At 42.2% G+C, this 21,775-nt stretch overlaps 1 protein-coding gene and 1 long non-coding RNA gene across 3 annotated transcripts in view; one reads left to right on the top strand and one right to left on the bottom strand.

Annotated features, from left to right (window-relative positions):
- LOC122561696 (chemokine-like protein TAFA-5) overlaps nt 1-21,775 on the bottom strand; it is a 695,903-nt gene that overhangs the window by 496,688 nt on the left and 177,440 nt on the right. The gene's annotated exons all lie outside the window — the stretch shown is intronic.
- On the top strand, nt 44-5,409 carry LOC122561697. The gene is made up of 3 exons (XR_006315089.1): nt 44-310; nt 4,845-4,961; nt 5,130-5,409. It is a non-coding gene; the product is annotated as an uncharacterized LOC122561697 (long non-coding RNA).

The following is a 21,775-nucleotide window of genomic DNA, read 5'->3' as shown; positions in this document are numbered from 1 at the left end:
CCCCCTCTCTCTCCTCCTCCCCCTCCCCCCCCCCCCCCCGGGGCTGTGAGGAGGCAGTGACGGCCGGTTGCTAGGGGAAGCCGGCTCCTGTTCACCCTCAACACGGCGGCGGCGGCGGTTCTGGCCGGGCCGGGCCGGGCCTGGGGATCTCTCCGCGCTCTCTCGGCCTTTCTCCGGGAGGGGGGGGGTCTCAGGCCCAGCCGTGTGTGAGCTGCCGGAGCCCGGGAGGCCGCTGTGGAGTGAGGCCGCTGCCCGGCGCTGGGCTGTGAGGCGGCGTCACCATGTGGAGAGAGCGGCCTCTGTCATCGCTGTATCCCTCTGTAATGGGGGCGGGGGGTCATTGTATGTTTATCGTTTATATGTTTTAATCCACAATTCGTGGAATTGCTGTTAGTTTGTGAAAATTACACTGAGATTAATCAACGGTAAGAATAACTTCTCTACATCTGAACTTTAAACACCATCAGATCTCCCTCAACCTCTTTACTTTCAAGTAGAACTTCAGCCTCTTCAACTCAACTTTGTTAAATTTCATCATTCTGGAACCATTCTGATTCATCTTCTTTGCTTTCTTTTGAGGACTCCCAGGTTCTTCCAAAACCTGATGGTCAGAACTGTGCACGCAACATTTAAATTATTATCTAACCAGAGTTTTATTGAAATTCCAGGCTTTGACACCTCATCTCTGTCTTTATGAAGCCCAAGATCCCATACGCTTTGCAGTGTGCATTTTGCTTCCAGTAATCCAACGATGTGCAGGTGAAGTGAATTGGCCAAGCTATATTGTCCATGGTGTTAGGTGCATTAGTCAGAGGGAGTTGGGTCTGGGTGGGTTACTCTTCAGAGGGTCAGTGTGACTTGTTGGGTAGAAGGGTCTGTTTACACACTGTAGAAATCTAATCTAATTAATCTAATCAGTTACTTTGCCTGATGTGGCATAAGAAGCAAGTTAATGAGTAATATAGCATTGAAACATTTCATAACTAATATGTACAAATAATTACATTCACATGTACATCCATGTCTGGGTAAATGTTGTTATTCAGTTATAAAGAGTAGCATGTAGTACAAAGGGTAACATTCAATCAATGTATCATGCTTCAAGTGAACCAAGTTAAGTCAGACCTTTATATCACTAAGTTCTATGACATGTTGTAGTAATCATATGATCATGTCTTTTAAAGATGCACTGACATTATTATATCTCTCAAAGTTATATGTACTGATATGCATAACTGTGAGATAAGACACAACACTTTGCTAACTAATTTTCCACATATCCTGCCAGCTTCAAAGATTTATGCTATAAAAGCCCAGAAAGTTTCTCAGTCCTTTGAGTATAGGAGTTGGGACATCATGCTGAGGTTGTAAAGGACATTGGTGAGGCTGTTCTGGACTACTGTGTCCACCTCCGGTCACCCAGTTATAGCAAGGATATTATTAACCCGGAGAGGGTTCAGAACCAATTTACCAAAATGTTGCCAGGTACAGAAGATTTGAGTTATAAGGAAAGGCTAAATAGTCTGAGTTTTTTTTCATGAGCATAGGAGGTTGAGAGGCAACCTGATAGAAGTTTGTAAAATAGTGAGGAATATAGATAGTCAGTGGTGGTTGTCTTCCCCCAAGGATGTGGGATTTTAAGACCCGGCGGTACATTTTTAAGGCAAGAGAAGACTTAAAAAAGACATGGACAAAAATTTTACATGGAGGGTGGTTCACATGTGGAATAAACTTCCTGAGGAAGTGGTGGACGTGGGTACAATTACAATGTTTAAAAGACATTTGAATAAGTACATGAATAGGAAAGGTTTCGGAGGAATTTGGGCCAGGAGCAGTCGGGTGAGACTAGTTTATTTTGGGATTGTGGTCAGCATAGAGTGGTTCAACAGAAGGGTCTGTTCTTGTTTGTACAACTCTGACCCTGTAAATTCCTGACAATTGTGGCAAAAGGTTCACTAACACTAAGGCTTGAAACAGGACCCCTGGACATTTCTAGAATATGTCACTGACTCTAGAATCTGATACCAGAGCATCTGGCCATTGTGATGTTGGACAGAATCAGTGACCCCTGGCTGGAGACCGTGGTACCTGGAAATTGTAGCTGAAGGTCAGTAGTCCAGTACTGGACTCAGGACCTATTGGACAATTTAATTAAAGGCCCATTCATCAGAGACAGGGTAACTGAACATTTTTAGTACAGGTTGTGGGTGAATGCAAACTGCTTACAAATGTTTGGTTGTATAAGTATTGATTTAAAATTATGCTCCCATGAAATTGACTCCCAGTGTTTCTAAGGAAGGAAGATTAATGAAAGACAGCAAAGCAAGGAAGGCTGCATAAGAAATGTTGTGCACTTCATTCATCACCAGTCCTCACCAGACCTGTGTCTACAGGTAAACATAGATCTTGGAAGTTTCTAACCAAGAGAGTTGTGGAAACTCAATCATTGAACAAGTTCAACACAGAAATCAATGGATTTCTGGAGATGAATGACATCAAGGGATATGGAAAGTGGCATTGAGGTAGATGATTAGCCATGATTAGTTGAATGGTGAAGCTAGTTCAGTTGACTGAGCAGTCTACTTCTGTTCCTTCCTATTATCGATTATTTTCAAGACTCTGGATTGACTCGTGTCCTTTGGGGATAGAAATCTGCCTCCTTATCTAGTCTGGCCTTTGTATGACTCCAGATCCACAGCCATGCGGTTAACCCTTGGAAATGGCTGAGAAAGTCAGGGATTGGGTAACAACTGCAGGCAAAACCAATGATCCCTATATCCCATAAAAGAACGAATGCGGTCAGGTGGAATTTACCCAGCCCTTGAATGGTGTCAGCAATGGTGAGAAATGTTGGAAGAAGGGTGAAATTGGAATAAGTCAGAATCTCATTGATGAAAAAATGTTCCAGTTTTCCCCTTAGAGTCTCAGCGGCAAGTTCTGATCCTTGCTAATAAGCAGCAGACACTTTATTTCTCATTTGCATCTCATTATTAGCATTATTATTCTCGGTAGCCTGCAACTCTCCCCTCTCTCTCAAGAAACTGGACAGCACCAGTTCCTGATTTGAAAGTCAAAGCAGTTTCCTGGCAGATGCAACTCACCATGAGGGTGGCATGGCGGCTCAGTGGTTAGCACTGTTGCCTCACAGCACCAGGGACCTAGGTTCAATTCCCACCTCAGGCAACTGGCTGTGTGGAGTTTGCACATTCTTAAAGTGTCTGCGTGGATTTCCTCTGGGTGCTCCGGTTTCCTCCCACAATCCAAAGATGTGCAGGTCAGGTGAATTGGTCTTGCTCAATTGCCCATAGTGTTAGGTGCATTAGTCAGGGGTAAATATAGGTTAGGAGAATGGGTCTGGGTGGATTACTCTTTGGAGGGTCAGTGAGAACTTGATGGACCAAATAGCCTGTTTACTTCCTGTAGGGAATCTAATCTAATTTGCTTCATCTGGCCTCCATTTTGCTTCACCAGCATCCACCTTCCACCCACTGAGGTTGGCATTGGGAAATTACTAGCCTCATCATATTTTTCTGGCTGATCTTGGACCAATTCAGAATCCACTTCAGGACTTCATTTTAGAGCTCAGGGACATCTTTGACTTGCCTACTCTGACTGGGTTGCTTTGTTTCCAGGGACAGCCATCCAGTGCATCTTCACAAGGATGCATCTTATGGTGCTTCGATTAATTTCTTAGTACTCATTCACTTTCCTCTCACTTGGAGGCTGCCAATCTCTGTGAACTTGATCACTATTTTGCCACAGGGCAGGACAAATTCTCAGTGGTGAAGGATGAGATAAGTAAGAGCCATTGACTGAAGATGCTGCATGCAATAGTAAACTTGGCAGTTCATGAGCATTGGAAAGGTTTGTCATAGAGATTTGTGTGCAGAAACAAGATAGAGTGCAGAAGTTCCTTTGTCAGCCCTGGAAACAGCACTGACCTGGAGCCGGTATCTGTGACAGGACAACTGTCTTTGGTGCCTTGGCCTCCCCCTCTGATGGTCCTTCTTTTGATCACTCTGTTGGCCAGGGCCTCCAGGTTGTTATCTGGAAAGCAGGGTCAACTTCTCTTACTGAAAATTTCCAAGAGGACAGTATACAAGGTAGCTTCTGGCTTGAGGCATCTGAACTGTTGTGCCCCAGGCTTTAAACAGAGCACGGGTGCTTGCACACCTGAAGATTCTGATAGTGATGGGATCTTCAGGGAATGGTCACGATGGGACATCAACCATGAAACCCCCTTCAAAAGTAACAAATCTAGAAATGGGAAAACCCATAGTATAGAGACAGTAATGATCTGCTGCGGCCAAAAACGTGACAGCGCTTCTTCCAAGACCTGCTGCAGTGCTGACCTATACGGATGATGCTGTCAAGAGGCTTGGATCGTAAATGTCCTCAAATTTCAATTACAGCACTATCTTTTCATAACCAACACTAAACTGGACACAGGTATTGAGTTACTGTGTCAATTACCTGCACACTAATACTTGAACCTTTGTTTTACTTGACATTTTTCCTTTTCACCCTCTTTCCTTCCAAACTTTGGGTTAAGCATTTTCTCTGAATCTTACCTAAGACTGGAAGACAGTTCCTTTTATATTCATTGTAAGTGCTCCCAGCTCATGATCAAATCCAGACTGAAACCCCTGTGTCTACAGTTAAGAAAATTGGAGAATAAAAAGTATATTTCAAACAAGGTGATAGCAAAATGGACACATTGGGAAAAACAGCATTCCAATTCTTGACTTAAAGAAACATGTTCAATATCTTAGCTAGATATATCATTTTGAGAAATATGCACTGGCTGTTATTCCTGTTTTATTCTTAACTCCCATTTATGGTAGAAATATAAAAACACAACTGGAAGGACTGGATGAAGAACGACAAAGATTATCAGAGGAACAAAAACTAAACCGAGCCAAAGTTCGTAAACTTTCTTTGCAGACAATCAGAAGACGCAAGTAAGTACAGTATAAAGAATCCACAACAACAAGATGAATGCCGTTTGATCTTCAGGAATAAAGCTACTTGGGGGTTTTACACTTTTTGCAGATAAATATCATTTGTCAAATTTTGCTAGATTTTGTTGTCAAATTGACCTTTCTTTGTGTATTACATGCTGCTTCCAGGCCAGCGTGATATGGGCAGAAAGCCTTGCTAACTTCTGGGATTCCCGTTGAGTTTTCCTGCATCGCTTGTTCGAAATGCCTTTCCTACCTGCGTACTAAGTTCAGGAAACAAAAACAGAAATTACTGGAAAAATCTCAGCCAGTCTAGCAGCATCTGTGGAGATAAATCAGTTAATGTTTCTGGTCCAGTGACTTTTCTTCATAATTGTCAGTTCTACTTCACATTGCTACATTTGCCTCCAACCCCTTTTTTTTTCAGATTGATACTTTAATTTATGAATTGCACTATTTTCAACACTTGGATTGTCCTGAATTCCATTTTGTGCTTTTTTTTATAATATATTTTTATTAAGAAAAAATAGATTTTAAAATATTACAAAAATACAAAACAATGCAATTCAAAATAGTACAAAACTAAACCCAAATAATAAAAAAAATTACCCAACCCACCCTCCTATATGAATGTATAAACATATATAGAGAAGTATAAAATTAAAGAAAAACCTAAACTAGCTATTTAACTAACTAAATAAATACCTAACAACAAACAAATAAATAGTAATAACTCAGCCCAGCCAAACAAAACACTCATACATTCACAGTTCCTCCTCCCTGGATATTGGACTCATGAAACACAATAGTTACGGCTATATAAAAGCCCTTGTTAGTGTGGTAGATAAATTTGTGTCCAGGTATTTCAAAAACGGTTGCCATGTCTTGTAAAAATTCTCAGTTTTGTGGTGTACCATATTTGTGAGAAAATCCAGGGGAATATGCTCCATAACAATCTTCCGCCAAACCGACAGGCCTGGGGGGTTTTCTGATATCCCACCTAGCAAGATATCCTTCCTTGCACAGAATGTAAGAATATTGAAAAGTTTTTCCTTATGCTAGTCTGCAGGAAATACAATGGGTAGGCCCAAAAGGAGCGAAATAGGGTCCTTCTCCACCCCTACACCTAAAATCCTCTCCATTGCACCCACCACAGCGCTCCAATATGTTTGAAGTCTGTCACAAGACCAAAGACAATGGGTAAGAGTACCCGTACAGACCTTGCACTTGAGACATGCTGAAGATACCCCTAGTTTAAATTTTGACAAATAGTCTGGGGCTAAGTGGACCCTGTGGAGAATCTTCAACTGTAAAGCATGGGTCCTATTGCAAATTGATATCTTATTTGCATTCTCCCAAATATCCTCCCATGCCTCTGAAGAAACTTCAACACCCAGCTCTCTTTCCCACATCTTGCAGAGTCGATCAGACTCATCTGAGGTGGCACCCCCCAATTGGTGATATAGAGTACTGACAGAGAGTGTACTCTTAGCCCTTAGTACCCCTCTTTCTATGTCAGATTTGTAGGGATCAGTCAAAAGTGTGGTCTTTTTTTGAATAAAATCCCTAACTTGAAAAAAACCGAAGAGGTCTCTATTAGGTAACTCATACTTCTGTACTAACTGATCGAAGGACATCATTACATCTCCCTCAAATAAATCACCAATGCAAGATATACCTCTAGCTGCCCAATGTTTAAATCCTGAGTCTATCATACCTGGTTGAAAACTCGGCATACCTACTAAAGGTGTAAACAAAGATATTTTGCCAATATTACCTTCCCTCTGCCGAATTGCCCTCCATGATTTAACAATATTGATGACTATTGGGTTTTGGCAATATTCCCTAACTGTCCTCACCTTGTCCAAAAACAGCAAACTGGTAAGGGGGCACCTTGCTTGGGAGACTTCAATATCTAGCCATATTGAAAGAGGGTCCCCACAAACCCAATCCCTTACGTAGGTCAAGAGCATGCTTAATTGGTAATTTTTAATGTCCGGAAGGTCTACTCCCCCCCAATCTGTGAGGCAACTGTAGTTTGGCTAATTTAATGAGGGGCCGTTTACGGTGCCAGATAAAGGAGCTGAACCAACCGTTCAGTCTCCTGAGTGTTTGTTTATATAAAATCAGGGGGAGCATCCGTATAGGGTATAGCAAACGAGGGAGAATATTCATCTTAATAAGCGCTATCCAACCCAACCATGAGACTGGAAGTGCCTCCCATCTTTGGAGATCTTGTTTAATTTTTTCAAATAATTGAGTAAAATTGGCTTTGAACAGCCAATCCAGAACTGGAGTAATGAATATGCCCAAATACACAAACCCCCCTGTGACCACCTAACTGGGAATTCATAGTCATTCTCAAGAGCCAACTCTTTCGTAAGACCACCCATAGGCATAGCCTCTGATTTAGCAAAATTAATCTTATACCCTGAAAAACCGCCAAACGCATGAATGCATTGTATCAGGCAAGGTACTGAGACTACTGGATTTATCAATAAAATTAAAACATCGTCTGCATACAGCGAGATCTTATTTGGACCCCACCTCTGGAGCTGATATATTGAGATCCCCACGAATGGCCTCTGCCAACGGTTCAATCACCAACGTAAAAAGTAATGGTGAAAGGGGACAGCCCTGCCGGCTGCCCCTAGAAATATTAAAATTGCTTGATCGTAAGAAAGGATTCCATTTTGGCCTGCCCCTCCTCACACTTCTCAGACTGATATAACTTAGAGTAGAATCTCTGGAACGCCACATTAATCTTTTTAGAATCACATGTTAGGTTCCCAGACCCTTCCCTAATTGCTGTAATGGTTTGTGGGGTACTTCTCATTCTGGTAAGGTATGCTAGGTATTTTCCTGGCTTGTCACCATGCTCGTATAACCTTTGCTTTGCAAAAGCTAACTCCTTCTTTGCCATCTGCGTGAGCACGGAATTTAGTGTAGACCGCAGCGCTGTAATCCTCTGCAGTTTGACCAACGAGGGTCTGTCTAAATAGGCCTTCTCGGCTGCCTTCAACCATGCTTCAAGGAGACGTTGCTGCTCACCCTTCTGCCGCTTCCAACTGGTTATGCTAAGTATTTGCCTGGCTTGTCACCATGCTCGTATAACCTTTGCTTTGCAAAAGCCAGCTCCTTCTTTGCCCGTCTGCGTGAGCACGGAATTTAGTGCAGACCGCAGTGCCGTAATCCTCTGTAGTTTGACCAACGAGGGTCTGTCAAAATAGGCCTTCTTGGCTGCCTTCAACCATGCTTCAAGGAGATGTTGCTGCTCACCCTTCTGCCGCTTCCTACTGGTGGAATATGAAATAACTAATCCTCTGGCATAAGCTTTGGCAGTTTCCCAGAGAACGGATGAGCTATCAACCGAGCCTATGTTGATGTCTAGGAATGCCTGAAATTCCCTAGAAAAATACTCTGTCCATGAGAATAAAGGGGTCCATTCGCCAGTACCTTGAATCCACTGTAACATCCTTAATTTTAACCATGAGGTACACTGGAGCATGATCAGAGATGGCAATATTACCAATCGTACAGGATGCCACCAGATCCAGGGTTACTGCAGGGGTCAGAAAAAAATCAATCCTCGTGTGACATCTGTGCATATTGGAGAAAAATGTGAAATCCCTACCTGTAGGGTGGCGACATCTCCCTAAGAGAGGAGATGTCACCAATCCTAATTCCCCACACAAACCCAATAACTGTTTAGTTTTTGCAGAGGGTATCAAGGGACCTTTAGGCAACCTGTCTACTCTGGGGTCCATGAGGCAGTTAAAATCTCCCCCTATAATGATGTGCCGAGACTTGAGACATATCAGTTTAGAAAAAGCATCTACCAAGAATTTAAGAGGATGAGCTGGGGGACAATAAACATTTAAAATGCCATATTCTTCCCCATTTATTAAGACTTTAAGAACTATAAACCTCCCGTATCTGTCTTTAACACATTCCAACAATTTAAATGAGAGATTTTTCCTTACCAATATAGCCACTCCCCTACTGGTATTAAATGATGAAAAATAAACTCGGTCAAAGCCATTCTGCTGTAATTTCAGATGCTCCTTGTCATCCAAATGTGTCTCCTGTAACAAAGCAATATCCACCTTCTCCTTTCTAAGACTCAAGAGTACCTTCTTCCTCTTATATGGTGAGTGACTTCCCTTGATATTCCAGGTGCACCATTTAATCAAATCATTAGCCATAATCTTCTGCAATTACATTTAAATTCCAGAGAGGAGGAACCCGAACCACAAATTGCTGAGCCTTAGTATTGCATGGTCCACCAAATATAAAAACTACATGAGCTAAAACCACTACATTTAACAAACATACAAAATTATTATAAATAAAAAACAACAAAAATCAGAAAACAAACTAACATATAAAGCGCCAATAGCGCTGAGTAGGGGAACTCACCCCCTGCCCGGAGGGGGCAACTACCCGTCCCGAACTGCCCATAAATAGGCATCTAACCATCTCAACCACCTTCACTTCTCCCAGCTAGAACCGCATCACAAGCACAAGCTAAAAAGAATAAACACCCCATAGAATATCAATATGAATAAAAAAACATTCTTTTATAAAAAAAGGTGGAATAAATACCCCACCCATCCTTTGGTATGTTCTAACTTAGAAATTTAAAATGTACATCTTAACCACCGCCAGACTTAGTTTGAATCAAATTATTATCAATAGAGGTAAAAAAAGGGGAAAAACAAAGCTCCAACCGGATTTCCTCCATTTCTTTTACAGAATAATAAATGCATACCCAGGCAACGATATTTATACATACTACAATTGTTTAAATTAGGTTAGTTTGTCGACAAAGTCTCTTGCCTTCTCCGATGTGTCAAAGAGATGCATGGATCCATCTAAGGTGATCCGAAGCACTGCCGGATATCTCAGGGAGTACTGAATCCCAAGCTCCTTCAATCTTCTCTTGACACCATCATATAATTTTTGTTTCTGGATCACCACCGCTGAAAAGTCCTGAAAAAACATGATCTTAGACCCCTCGTAAATTAGGGCCTTTGGATCTTTCCCTTGGGGTCTGGAAGCCTCCATGACTCTCTCCTTATCTCAGTAATGATGGAACTGCACCAGGAAAGGACAAGGGCATTGACCCAGACCCGACCTCCGTGCTGCGACCCAGTGAGCCCTCTCTATCTTCAATCCTCTCATGCTGATTTCCAAGTCAAGGAATTTCGGGAGCCAATCCTAAACAAATTCCGCAGGCTGCTCACCTTCCTTACCCTCAGGCAGACCGGTGATCTGAAATGTTTTTTCTCCTGCCCCTGTTTTCAAGATCATCCACTTGGTCATGCAAATTACGAATCTGCATCTTCAGGGCTTGGATCTCTTCCTTGAATGAATTGGCATCAGCTTCCACCACTGTGACCCTGTGCTCCACCTCATTCGTCCTCTTCTCCAGGTCTCCCAGCTGCTGCTCATGCTTCTGCAGCATGAGAGAGACTGGAGCCAGCTTCTCTTCAATCTGTTTCCCCAACATCTCGCGAGATTTCGAGAGCTGGTTCACCAGGTCCTGGAGAGTAATCTGCTCTGAGGCTGCTGCCGGCCCGGCCTCAGATGTTCCTCCTCCCTTTTTAGGCATTTCTGGACAGCTGAAAATACAGGTAAGTCAATTTTTAAATGTTTCTTGGGGTTCTACAATCTTTCCAACACCCCAAGAAATCCTGATGACCTGGTTTGGGTGGGTTAAAGGACCGTCCTGCTCCTGCTGAGATGCGAAGCTCTGCAGTGTGATCTTCTCAGATCACCATCATCTTAGACCCCCCACTGCTACATTGTTAGACGAGCCATCGCATGTGATGCAACATTTAGACACAACCTGCCTATGCAGGTGAATGCAAAACTTCTTATCTTTAAAAGAAAATGTGCAAAGAGATGTCTGGCATCGAACCTCAACCTATGGCTCATTTATTAGAATTTTTTGTGGGGATTTGTTGTATTCAAATTCCCTGCCACACACACAGACAAAATAACAATAAACTTACTTAAAAAATAATTAATTGGCACTTTGAGACATCCTTGGGAAATGAAAGTTACCAAATAAATGCATGTTCAATCTTTGTTTAATGAACCTTTGTGTTTCAAAAATAAACTGAATGTGCACGAGAACTGACTTATTTATGACACAGACCAATTTATTTGGTTGATGGCCTTTAACATTATGTAATAAAAGATTCCATTACAAGTAGCCTCGGATATTATTTTGATGATTGTTACTTTAATCCTTTCCACAAAGGTATCAGATTATTCAAACTAAATTAGGATTTAGGTTTAAAAAACATGTTGTTAGAATGCAAAACCTTGTAGCCAGTATCATTCTGTCAGGAACCCAAAACAAAAGTCATATTTCCCATTAACTCTTGAAAAGCTCGCCACTGCAGTAATAGTTAACACACAGTGCCCAGATATACTTTCAGTCGATGAGATTCCAGCAGTCTAGAATGGCTAGGAAAGCTGAAATCTGCTGTAAATGTAATTCAGCTTTCCACCAACACAGCAAGCCGATCGGTTTCCAAGGATGTTCAAACTGAGTTGTTGTAGTTACCATTACACTTGCGATCAGGAAATCCTGCCGACAACACAAAATGTTCATCATCTCTCTTTGTTTCTTCCCTGTATAAATTCAATTATTTACTTACATCTACAGCTCTAAAAAATTAATTTGATTCTACTCAGACTTACGTTATGATATTTTCATAATGAGATAGGATCTAATTGTTATGAGAATATACATCCAGGGTCTCATATGCAAAGTTGCAGTCTAGTCAGAGACTAAGGAACAGTGCCTCAGTCTATCCACCACATGGAAAACTGTTAGAATATCAGCCTTTTGAATCTAAAAAAGTGGGACTATTTCTGAGAACTAGAAAACATGACATGGCACAGTAAGTGTCTGTGAGTAAACACAACTGTTTTTTAAAGCTTAATTGTGTATTAGATTGAGGGAACACAACTAAAGTTGTTGCTGGAGAGAGCAAACTCTTAGTGAATCACATGAAAACAAAATGATTGCCATTGCAGCATGAGCATGCTACTTTAGGCCGTGATGAAGTCAGAAGCTGATGATAGATTCAGAAGCTGGGTGGATTACTCTTCGGAGGGTCGGTGTGGACTTGTTGGGCTTAAGGGCCCGTTTCCACACTGTAGGGAATCTAATCTAATTATATCATGGAGGCATTTCAGAAAGTTTGAAAAATGTGTGGGTTTATATGCAATTTCTTTTTCAAGATGCTAAAGAAGAAAAAAGGGTCAGCTGAATTATCTATAGGCAGGTAAGAAAGGGTTTTATAAAACAAATAGCTAGCAATTGAGTGAGGATGACAGTAAAAACCAGAAAAAATATTTTGATAAAAAGCTTAGCACATTGCTGCAGCCAAAGTTGTCATTACATCTAGTGATATTAATTTTAAAGCCCAAAATAAGAATCAGGTGAGCCAGTTGACAATTTCCTATCATGGTTGGAAAATACATCAAGAGACTGCAAATCCATAACACAAATTTAAAGGTTAATAGATCAGCTCATTTAGAACTCTGCACACCCTGAAGTGCAAAAGAATAAATTGAAGGGAAAAACTCTCAATATTGCAGGCTATAGGCACTGACAGAGCATACGAAGCCAGACAAACGAACACAAACATTACCCAAACAGCAAATCTTCAGTTAGGTCAAGGTAAATGCAGCAGGGGAAAGGCATGCAGTGAAACAGCGACAGAGGAAGTCACACATGCTCATCAAAGACAGTCAGAGGTCTAGGGCAAGTTCCGCCGTACTCGCAGAGGACACATTACCAGCCATATCGCGGGAGCCCGAAACCACGGATAGGTGCGAACCTATTCATTTAAATCGGAAATTTATCTTCCCGGTAGCCTCCTGGTCCTTGGTTCTGGAACATTTCCTATAATATGTCCGGACCACAGTAAACCACAGGTATCTGAAACCATGGAAATCATACCTGCAAATAGGGAAGTCATCCTGTACAGCCAAATATAAAGGAGGACTGTTGGCGCAAAATGCCGATAGGGAGGGGATCAGTCAAATCTGGCAGGGGAAAGCAGTGATATGTGCTGAGATGGGAACAAGGATGGTGACGGGGGAAAATTCAAGGCTTAAGAGGGATGTACAGAAATGTACTGGAAAGCATGGTATGCTACAGGAAGGGGATTATTGGCAATGACCATCACTACTGCAGTCCATTTGCAATTGCTGGACACAAAATGCTGTTGGGGTGGAAATTTCAGGATCTTATGCCAGTGGCAATGAAGAATGATGATAAATTTCTGAGTCAGAGGGGTCAGTGGCCTGGAAGGAAACTTGTCGGTAAAGATGGAATGTGAAACAGTAACTGGCCATCATGCCAGTAAAACTTATCAAGACAGACACTTGGCCAAGAATGTAAATTTCAGCCCATTGATTTATAAAGGCTTTATTAAAATAAAGACAGATGTTATATTGATATATTCTTCATAATGAGTTGGGAACTAATTGTTATGAGAATGCATAACTAGGGTGCCACATTTGTTACTAAGCTGGAGGCAAATGCTAAGCAACTATGGATCATTTAACCAGCACTGGGGATAGCAGCAAGACATACAGTCAATGAAACACAGCATTTTGAGTCGAAAGAGCAATTATTTCAAATTTCTGGGAGCTGGAAGGCATAATATGGTTAATACTATCACATGACCATAAATTCACCACAGGTAATCCCCAGGTTGTGAACAAATTCTTGAATCAGTTTTCAAGTCGATTTCTACGCAAGGTGGAACACAATACAACACAGTATAAAACAGCTGTTTGTTAAGTACAGGAAATGCTTGTATGTCAGATCTTTAAATGTGACACTTCTCAATGAGATTGTGTTCTTAAGTCAGATGTTCATAAATCAGGGACCCCTTATAACTATTTCAAACATCTGTTTATCAATAGAAACTTGTAAACTTAAATTCACAAGTAAGTAAACAACTAATGCCCATGATTTTAATTATTTTACATACATTTCAACTAACCTTTGTCTTATTTCATGAAATATTAAGCACCCTCAAAATAAACCTCAGCCCTGTGGTGGACTAGGATTCCAGAAATATTTTAAAAGTTATGTATTTTTAATGATTTTTAATGAGCTCCGCATCATGCAGTGAAATGTCAAACTTATGCTGTCGATATTTTTCTTTGTTTTAAATTTTAAACAGGTACGCTTTGAAATCAGTCAGAAATGAAACCAGAAACTCCCCAGAGGTTTGCAGCCAAGTATAAAAGCTCTATGGTTTTAAGATGCTTAATATGAACACAAAGCCTTTTAAAACAAAGTCAACTCATCGAAATATAGATATTAATTTAATAACTGTTTGCAATTTTAATGACTCCACCTCTAATTATATCAACACATTTTGAAGAAAAAAACATTTTTTGAAAATTCAATGTCCACTAAAATGATAAAAAAGATACTACTCTTGCACAAGGTCAGTGTTAGTCGCATGGAAATCAAATTGCACAATGTAAATCCATAGTTCTGGTGTAAACAATTTTCCTAGCTCCTATTGATCTTTGTCCAGCGTTGCTTTATAGCCTTAAGCATTTTCTTGAAGTGTTCTTTTACTGCTATGGAATAACTAAATGAAAATCCAACAAACCCGCCTCAGGCGACTGACTGTGTGGAGTTTGCACATTCTCCCCGTGTCTGCATGGGTTTCCTCCGGGTGCTCCGGTTTCCTCCCACAGTCCAAGAAAAATGTGCAGGTCAGGTGAATTGGCCACGCTAAATTGCCCGTAGTGTTAGGTAAGGGGTAAATGTAGGGGTATTGGTGGGTTGCGCTTCGGCGGGTCGGTGTGGACTTGTTGGGCCGAAGGGCCTGTTTCCACACTGTAAGTAATCTAATCTAATCTAATCAAAAACCACCAGTCTAATTAATGAATGAATAATATGTACTATTGTATAACAAATGTTTATATATTGCTAAAAAGAGACACAACGTCAAAGTTTTTCAACATATCAGGACAGACAGGCATGAATCCAAAGTGTGAAATCAAACAATAATTTGTACAACATAATGGCAGTGTACATTGTTGGACAATGGTTGGCATGGAAATGCAACAGGAGCAGTTAATTGTCAATATTGGGTTTGCCGGTAAAGCTCAACACTCTCTCCTCATCCTGTATAAATTGTTGTTCCCTTTCCAAGTGTTGCTTGCTGAATTCCTGTCCTGATGACCAAAGAATTTTTTTTTTTATGTCTCTTTTTGACAAAGCTTAGACTCTCTACTACCAAGAATTATTTTAGACTTGAAAAAGAACTTTGTGGAGAATATTAAACCCACACTTAACTCAAGGTTCTGATCAATATTTTAGTCAGTATTTATGACACTGTGGGGAGACAATCTCAACTAGAACACTAGAAGGCTTCTCACTGAAACAAAAGATAAAAACATAGATATATATATTTATTCATGTTATGCTCTCTTCTTTTGTGCACCAATCATATTGTGCTACATCCTATTACATGTTCATTTATTTGTAGATTTAAGAATGTGTAGCAATGGCCTTGATCAACTGCAGCTTATTCACATATACATGTAACAGGGATAGCTGTGGTCTGCAGGTAACAACTGTCATTGTAAGGTGACAGCACATTTGTTTTTTAAGACCTTTGTTTTTCCCAGCACCCCAATCTTATGTTGGCATCTGCTATATGATTTACATTGAAAGTCTTCATACCTCATACCTTTCCATAGTTTCATACTCAATCCTTGCAACACAATCAATATATTTGTATTGTTCCTACTTCAAGGATCCGTGCATTTCACATTCTTTCCGTTGGAATGCTTACATCTAAAGAGGGAATGGTTTGGGGGAGATTTGTTCATGACTATTCTAAATAGTGTTTCCAGTGTATATGAAAATCTATATATCTGGGCATTCTAATGATTATAAACACTCACTGCCACTTTTGCTTGATTTCCTGTATGAATTAAGTTCGGCCGTGAGTGTTTCAAACCTTAGTTGCAATTTTTCACCATTAACTTTCGATGAAGTAGGAGAATAATCAGTCATTTCCATAAAATTCAGTCACCAAAAGAGACACAGGAGTTTCCGATCACATCATTGATAAAATTTTGTTGGTATATCAACAACTGCTGCCCTTTCTGCTATATAATTAAATATTTAACACAGAATTCAGTGTTCACCTTTGTGTTGTCTTGTTACAAACAATGAAGCGTGCACAATGTAAGTGTTATACTTGAATAGGTCATATTGCCTGCACCAAGTTAAATCTTTGAGACACATCCCTACTTACAACATGAACTCATTCAACAAAATTGAAGTTTCTGTGACACAAGTCAAGCAATGATGAGCAGATCAAAGCAGATCAGATCTCCCTAAGAAAGATATGCTTATGTTACTTTATACAACATATAAATGTTTGCTTTAATAAGATTAAAATGCGGAATGCCATTCTGCGATTAATCTTTGATGTGCAACAATTTAGACATGCTCCTTTATGAGAGAAGTCCGACAAAACAAAACTTTAAAGCAACTGAAGCCAGATTAAATGTGTACCATATGTAAAATTTAGACAACCCAACTTCGTAAAACAAATCTTCCTGTACAGTAACAAGGACAATTCAATCCCCTCATAAAAATATTCAAAGGCAATGCTTCTCAGGTTGAAATGATGTCTCTCAACTGCAGCACTTTGCCCAGACCGGTAATTCTGAGAGCTTCTCTGCACATAAAGTTTGTACATACTGCTGCATTTTCATTGCTACACCAGAACAGATTTGACATCATGCCAATGCAAAAGTGATCATGCTAGCCAGCTCAAACTCTGATGCAATGAAGTATCCAGTTGACTTGCCATGTCATGACATCGAAATACAAAGAACTATGATGAATACTCAATATTGAAGACATAATGTTTCCCCAAAAATTTCAATTCTGTAAACTGCTAGCTTACATCAATTTTAGCGATTTCAAGGCTTTTCTCTGCTTTTAGACATTTGCTCTCCATGATAGCAATGATAAGCACATACTCCAAACCAAGAACAATTTTCAAAACATTGTAATTCATCTGAATGATGCAATGTATCCATTTTATTCCAAGAGATGCAATATTTCAAAATAACGTAACTGTATTCTAAATGTTTCAGTATATATTTTCATTTATCTCAATGATAAATATTCCTCTGGAAATTAAAATTCCAAATAATTCATCTCTGAGAAGTGTTATTGCAGTTTTACTGGGCTCCTATGTGCAGAAATATGAAATAAATATAGAGAAACATAAAGAGCTGACAGAATGATTTGGAAAAGCTAGCACATAATTCTTCCCTGCCTAAGAATTGGGTTTGATATTCCCCAGCCTGCAATGATGATATGGAAGAAATCTCGACATTGTCAGTTAGTACCCAAAGTGAAATGATGCACCAATACTATCCAACGAAGAGCAGCTGATTCCAGCTGACCAGGCACTGTGTTATGAGTTATAAAGTAATAAAAAGCATTTCATCTCTCCTTCCCCCAAATTGAGCAATGTCCAAACTGCAGCCCCTCAAACCAAAGATCCATTCTTCAAAGACTGGCATAATTCCTTTGGGCTGTTTGATTTTTTTTGTATCTGAAAGTTCAGTGGGCTGGCCTATATATTGACTCATTTGTAGGAAGACTCAAAATCAAGTTCAAGTTCTTTAGCAACAAGGGCTACATGCAAGTAATTCAGAATGTGGACTGATATTTTATTTATGCTCCATCCAGAAGAATGCTACTCATTCTACGAACCCAGAAGAGAACAGTGCTACTGTATTCTAGAAAATATGAAAGGTTCTCGGATTTCAAGACTTCTCATTATATTATCACAAGAAATTCTCGTGATCCTTGTCCTTTCAGAAAAATGTTCCTAATGGATATTTGCTGAGAAATGAAAGCAAATTTTAATGGTTTTTACAGGTAGCAATACAACAGTCTTTTCATAAGTTCAGAAAATGTAAGAGCAGAATTAGGCCATTCGGCCAATTGGTTCTGCTCTGTCATTTGATCATGGCTGATATGCTCCTTACTCCCGTTTTCCTACCTTCTCTCCATAACCTTTCAACCAATTACAAATGGCAGCAGAGGAGGGTCCTGTGCTGAATCTCAACTGCTCTGACCGCTTTTCTTCCTTTCTCATTTTTTGTTAAGTTTTATTGATTATCTTCTTCTCTACTTACCTTCTCCAGGGAGCTCAGTCATTGAGACTTGGGCGGTGATGGCAATGGCTGGGGCTTTGGCAGTCAGCAACAAAGCAGCTGGTGAGCCCCAATTGCAATTGGAGGAGCGATGGATGGTGAGCCCCAATGGCAGTGGGTGGAGAGGTGGGTGGTGAGCCCCAATGGCAGTGGGTGGAGAGATGGGTGGTGAGCCCCAATGGCAATGGGTTGTGAGGTGGGTGGTGAGTCCAATGGTTGTGAGTGGAGAGGTGTGTGGTGAGCCCCGATGGCTGTGGGTAGAGAGGTGGGTGGTGAGCCCTATTGGCTTTGGGCGGAGAGGTGGGTAGTGAGCCTCAATGACAGTCAGTGGAGAGGTGGGTGGTGAGCCCCATTGGCTGTGGGTGGTGAGCCCCAGTGGCTGTGGGTGGTGAGCCCCGTTGGCTGTGGGTGGTGAGCCCCAGTGGCTGTGGGTGGTGAGCCCCGTTGGCTGTGGGTGGAGAGGTGGGTGGTGACTCCCGATGGCTGAGGGTGGAGAGGTGAGTGGTGAGCCCCATTGGCTGTGGATGGAGAGGTGGTTGGTGAGCACCGATGGCTGTGGGTGGTGAGCCCCATTGGCTGTGGGGGAGAGATGGGTGGTGAGCCCAGTTGGCTGTGGATGGAGAGGTGGGGGGTGAGCCCCGATGGCTGTGGGTGGAGAGGTGGGTGGTGAGCCCTGTTGGCTGTGAGTGGAGAGGTGGGTGGTGAGTCCCGATGGCTTTGGGTGGGGGGTTAGTTGGTGAGCCCAATTGACTTTGGGTGGAGAGTTGGATTGTGAGCCCTATTGGCTGTGGGTGGAGAGGTGGGTGGTGAGTCCCGATGGTAGTTGGCTCGGGGATCCCTCAGGCCGTGGGTGGAGAGATGGGTGGTGAGCCCCAATGGCTGTGGGCGGTGAGGTGGGTAGTAAGCCCTGATGGCTGTGGGTGGGGAGATGGTTGTTGAGCTCCATTGGCTGTGTTTGGAGAGGTGGGTGGTGAGCCCAATTGGCTTGGGTGGGGAGGTGTGTGGTGAGCCCGAATGGCAGTCGGTGGAGAGGTGGGTGATGACTGCAGAAGGCCATGGGTGGAGAGTTGGGTGGTGAGATTCCAATGGCAAGGGTGGAGAGGTGGGTGGTGAACCCCAATGGCTGTCAGTGGAGAGATGGGTGGTGAGTCCCGATGGCTGTGGGTGGAGAGGTGTGTGGTGAGTCCAAATGGCAGGCGGTGGAGAGGTGGGTGGTGAGCCACGCTGGCAGTGGGTGGAGAGGCAGATGGTGAGCCCTGATGGGAGTGAGTGGAGAGGTGGGTGGTGAGCCCCAGTGGCAGTGGGTGGAGAGGTGGGTAGTGTGCCCTGATGGCAGTGAGTCGAGAGGTGGGTGGTGAGTCCTGATGACAGTCAGTGGAGAGGTGGGTGGTTACCCATTTTGCATCAGAGAGTGGCAGGAGATGGGTGGAAGTGAAGGCAGAGCACAAAGCCGGTAGGGGAGGTAAGTGATTGTTATTTGAGTGGGTGTGTTCTAAACCCCAGATCCTACAAAGTAGGGACTCCCTCCCTCCCGCCTCCTCTAACCTAGATTAAAAGTCGACAAAAAGAGGGTCCAAGGAAGTTCCTGTGGATTGAAGAGTGAGGCTTTAGCTCAGGAGTCTTTGACAAGGAGGTTGAGTGAAGTGATTATGCCACAGTTGAAGTGGGTGAAGACATGACTGCCAAGCTGGCTCAGTGTGCTACGTGCTTGATGTGGGGGGGTCAACGACTCTGGTGTGTCTGGCTCGTATAAGTGAGGAAAGTGTGTGCACGTTCAGATACTGACACAGCATACTGCAGCACTGATGAAAGAACTCGAGGACCTTAGGCTCATCTGAGAGAACAAGATCTTTCTGGACAAGACCTTCAGCGATGTTATTACACCAATCGTACCAGAAGAGAGCAGAAGAGAGCAGACGATGAGGAAGGCAGAGAGGAGACAGGTGCCAGAGACCTGGGGGAAGTACCTGTGAGGAACAAGTTGAATCTTTTGGAAATAGCAGAGACAGATGACACTGCCAGTCTGCGAGGCGGCCAGGTCTGTCAATCAAAAGTTGGCGCGGAGGCAGAGCGGAAGAGTCGGACATTGCACAGAGCCGTGGTAATAGGGGACTCCATAGTGAGAGGAACTGACCGGAGTTTTTGTGGCAGCAGACGGCACTTAAGGATGGTGTGTTGCCTTCCTGGTGCCAGGGTTAAAGACATCGCAGACAGAGTGCAGGAAATCCTCAAGGACGAAGGTGAAGAGCAGAAAGACAACTGTATTAATGAGGCAGAAAACTCGGAAAGGCATCATGCTGTAAGGTTGAGTGAAATAAGGGTTGATGGGAAGGGTGAGAGCAGTAACAAATTAAAAATACTATACACGAATGCACGAAGCATTAGAAATAAGGTGGATGAGCTTGAGGCTCTTTTGGAAATTGGCAGATACGATATTGTGGGGATAACTGAGACGTGGCTTCAAGTGGACAGGGCCTGGGAAATGAATATTCAAGGCTACACGTGCTATCGTAAGGACAAACTAACGGGCAGAGGGGGTGGGGTGGACATGTTGATAAGGGATGATATTCAGTCCCTTGCGCGGGGAGACCTAGAATCAGGGGATGTAGAGTCAGTGTCGATAGAGCTGCGAAATACTAAGGGTAAAAAGACCCTCTTGGGAGTGATCTACAGGCCCCCAAACAATAGTCTGGATGTCGGATGTAGGTTGAATCAGGAGCTGAAATTGGCCTGTCGCAAAGATGTTACTAAGTTGTTATGGGGGATTTCAACATGCAAGTAGACTGGGAGAATCAGGATGGTATTGGACCTCAAGAAAGAGACTTTGTGGAGTGCCTCCGAGATAGATTCTTAGAACAGCTGATACTGGAGCCTCCCAGGGAGAAGGCAATTCTGGATCTGGTATTGTCCAATGAACCAGAATTGATCAGGGACCTCGAAGTGAAGGAGCCATTGGGAAGTAGTGACCATAATACAATAAGCTTCAATCTACAATTTGAGAGGGAGAGGGTACAATCGGAAGTGACAATATTTCAGTTGAATAAAGGGAATTATGGAGCTATGAGAGAGGCCAAAGTTCAATGGTGCAATACCTTAGCAGGGATAACAGTAGAGGAACAATGGCGGATATTTCTGTGTATAATGCAGAAGTTGCAGTATCAGTTCATTCCAATAAAGAAGAAAGATCCTAGGAGGAGGCATGGGTGGCTGACGAGGGAAGTTAAGAAACATATAAAGTTAAAAGAGAAAAAGTATAACATAGCAAAGATAAATGGGAAAACGGAGGACTGGGAAGCTTTTAAAGAACAACAGAGGATTACGAAGAAGGAAATACGCAGATAAAAAATTAGGTATGAAGGTAAACTGGCCAAAAATATAAAGGAGGATAGTAAAAGCTTTTTTAGGTATGTGAAAGGCAAACAAGTGGGTAAGACTAAAATTGGGCCCTTGAAGACAGAAACAGGGGAATATGTTATGGGGAACAAAGAAATGGCAGAAGAATTAAATGGATACTTCAGATCTGTGTTCACTGGGGAAGACACAAGCAATCTCCCTGAGGTAAC

This window comes from Chiloscyllium plagiosum, chromosome 23, assembly GCF_004010195.1.
Source record: "Chiloscyllium plagiosum isolate BGI_BamShark_2017 chromosome 23, ASM401019v2, whole genome shotgun sequence".
NCBI classification, from domain to species: domain Eukaryota; kingdom Metazoa; phylum Chordata; class Chondrichthyes; order Orectolobiformes; family Hemiscylliidae; genus Chiloscyllium; species Chiloscyllium plagiosum.
This window is presented reverse-complemented; position numbering and strand designations above follow the sequence as displayed.